This window comes from Poecilia latipinna, unplaced genomic scaffold (assembly GCF_001443285.1).
Source record: "Poecilia latipinna isolate Pla-1442-1.1 unplaced genomic scaffold, P_latipinna-1.0 Scaffold1317, whole genome shotgun sequence".
Classification (NCBI taxonomy): Eukaryota; Metazoa; Chordata; class Actinopteri; order Cyprinodontiformes; family Poeciliidae; genus Poecilia; species Poecilia latipinna.
In genome coordinates, this window is record NW_015113933.1 from 85,744 (window position 1) to 88,243 (window position 2,500).

The 2,500-nt window shown below is 38.3% G+C and overlaps 1 protein-coding gene across 7 annotated transcripts in view; it reads left to right on the forward strand.

The window, feature by feature from the left end:
• Positions 1–2,500, forward strand: part of sun1b (Sad1 and UNC84 domain containing 1b) — a 33,769-nt gene that overhangs the window by 18,993 nt on the left and 12,276 nt on the right. The window lies entirely within an intron of this gene.

Below are 2,500 nucleotides of genomic sequence, written 5' to 3' on the forward strand. Positions count from 1 at the left end.
TTTCCCCCCAAAAAAAGTTTAAAGAAAATGAAAGGAACTTTTCCCCCCCCCCCCCTTTTTTTTTTTTTTACCTCTATCCTGTTTTTTTCCCCAGGGTATTCCCTAGTTAAAGTGTTTGAAAATAACTTTGTTATTCCAGCAAATGCAACAGGGGCATGTGGTGTCGCAGTTCTGAATTGCAACATCTCAACACTGAAACGTTCAGCCTTTGGCACAGAAGTGTCAGCTTGTGCAATATCTATATAATACATTCTGAACTGAGTGACAAAGTCACAAATTTATTTAAAAATCCAGCTTCTCCACGCAAAACTATTTACATTTGTCATGTTTGGTTTCTTGTACACGAGTTTCACTCTGCGCAGTGCGACCTTTGCAGAAGCCTGAACTGAAACATGTTTGCTTGTTTGGCAACTATGCATTTTTAAAAATTGTTACCCGAAAAAAAACTTTCACTGTTCTGTTTACTTCTCTGTGTGAGATTTAAGACTTTTCTGGCAAGCTTTTGACTCCACATTGTGGTTTTGCTGCTGGGTTTTACGACCCACATGGTTCTTATAATCCCAGGCTAAAATAAATGTGTGCATATCTCACAAATGGTAGTGAGAGTTTGTGGGGTGAGTGTACCAACTGAGCTGACTGCTTAAATTATTATCTCAGGTCCTTCAAGGTTCTTTTGGATAGAAGTGTATTTAATATCTACGACAGGCTCTTTGGATACATCCTACAGAAATCAAAGCCTCTATTTTCCTTCAGCTAAAATAGCAGCTGCTGGGAAATCCACAACTTTGGAAAAACAAATTAAATTCTTGTTTTTTCTGGGATGTTAATATCATTGTCTCCATGGATTTGGTTCTGCTCAAAAAAAAAAAATCATTATCATGTGTAGTATTTTGCTCTGAAATTCCTCTGAATTTAGCTAAAATAAGGATGTATTGCAAACTGCTAACTGATATTGTCAATCAGCGAAGTCATAGTTGCTTGGCATATTTCATGATAATGACAGCAAAACAAGAGTTCGTGAAAGGCAAAAACGTTAGATTGTACCGAGAAGAGTGTGGGAAGAGGATTTGAATCTATAATATTGTGTAACATGAAATTCCAGCAAGCTTCCTATCAAGATGGGAATGTTTTTTTCCTCTGCTCAGGTCTGGCTTGTTGTAAGTCTCTTCTTGTCTGTAGATTGACTTTGTCCATCGCTATTTATATCTCTGATGTGGGCTGCGAATGTCGCCTGGGAGAAAAGCGACACACTGATCAACATGGAGAACGAGAGCAAATGAGGAGTTTAACTAATAAGAGTTTTTGAGGAAACATGAGCTAGATTTATAACATTGTCTAATCTGACAGTCTTTGTTTTGAGAATCCTATAAAGGGCAATGATAATGTGGAGTTCCATGACAAACAGAGTATTGCTTTATATAATTTTATGTGATAAGCCAACACAAAGCTGAACACAATTTTACTTTACAATTAAACATTTTTAAAATGTGGGTGCAAATGTATTTAACCTCTTAGTCTAATGCCTCTAAGTAAATTCTGGTGTATCTTATTGCCTTCAGAAGTATATTGAAAATCATTAATCATTTTACTTCCACTTCACAATTATTTACCACTTTGTGTTGGTTTATTACAAAACATTTCAACTTAAATTTGTTGCAGTGTGGCAAATAGTGGAGATGTTCAGTGGCTGTGGATACTTTTGGAGACCGGTGTATTGTAATGTTTGCATGTGCCTGCAGGCTACACAGACAGACATATTTGTTTCCTTATCGCACAGCCCTGCTCCCAACAGTGCCAGGGACACCCATGACCTGGCAAAGTTTTGTTCTTTGTACAGCAGCTGTTTCGGGTCTGGAGGACATATCCTGAAATCATGCATCGGGTGTTCTACGTCTTTAGCTGCAGAGCAGAGGGAACGGATTAAGTACCTTATAAGTCAATTTTTCTCTTGTGGTGTTAGGAAGCAACAAAATGTCAAAGATTTACAAACACAAACATATCCATAAAAAGGGATAACGGCACATACCACAATAAAACTTTAAAAAAATAAACAAAAACAACAACTTTTATTAGTTGGATACTGTTGTCCCGGAAGAATCTACTAGATAATTGTAAGAATAATAATTTAGTGGTTTGACAAAAAGTATGGATGAGGTGGTTCTTGACTACGGAATGAGCTTCCTGCACAAATATACAAATAAGTGAAGAATTTGGAGTGCTTTTGTTCTGGGTTTGTGGTCTTTTAAACACCGTGCTTATTTGCTTTTATTATCAATCCTTGGGCCAATGTTGAGCAGCAGGTAAATTCCCCACGACTCCCAGAGCAGGAAAATGGTCCTGGTCGGGTTTTGGGAGAGGTGGCAGTTGGCTGAACAGGCAGGTGGCAGACTCCAGACAAAAGCACATAATTGGCCTTGTCAGGGTGAGTAATCCCCAGGTTTTATTCCCAGACGGACTAGCAAAGAGACGGGATCTGTGTGGGACGAACACATATGTGCTC